The sequence below is a fragment of the Calidris pugnax genome, unplaced genomic scaffold (assembly GCF_001431845.1).
Source record: "Calidris pugnax isolate Ruff unplaced genomic scaffold, ASM143184v1 scaffold337, whole genome shotgun sequence".
Taxonomy (NCBI): domain Eukaryota; kingdom Metazoa; phylum Chordata; class Aves; order Charadriiformes; family Scolopacidae; genus Calidris; species Calidris pugnax.
In genome coordinates this window covers 278,955-279,268 of record NW_015091098.1, presented here as the reverse complement: position 1 = coordinate 279,268, position 314 = coordinate 278,955, and positions in this window count along the sequence as shown.

Sequence of the window (314 nt, the reverse complement as noted above, 5' to 3'; positions counted from 1 at the left end):
CCCCTCCGGGGGGGGGGGTAAAAAGGAGGGCTGTGCCCCCCAGGATGGGATGGGGGGGGTCCACGTGGGGGACCCCTCCAGGGCTATTCCCTGCTGCTCAGGGCTGCCCAAAACCCCCCACCAGGAGCTTGTGTCCGTCCTGTGTCCCCCCCTTTTCCAGCCCAGCGGAGGCAGAGCGCGATTTGCCTTAAGCAGAGACTTTTATCCTTTTTTTTTCTTTTTTTTTTTTTCGGTATTCTGCCCTTAGCTTTGCAAAGAATTTTGCATTTGCTGCAATAGGATGAGGAGCAGGGTCCTTCTCACAGCTCCTGGTT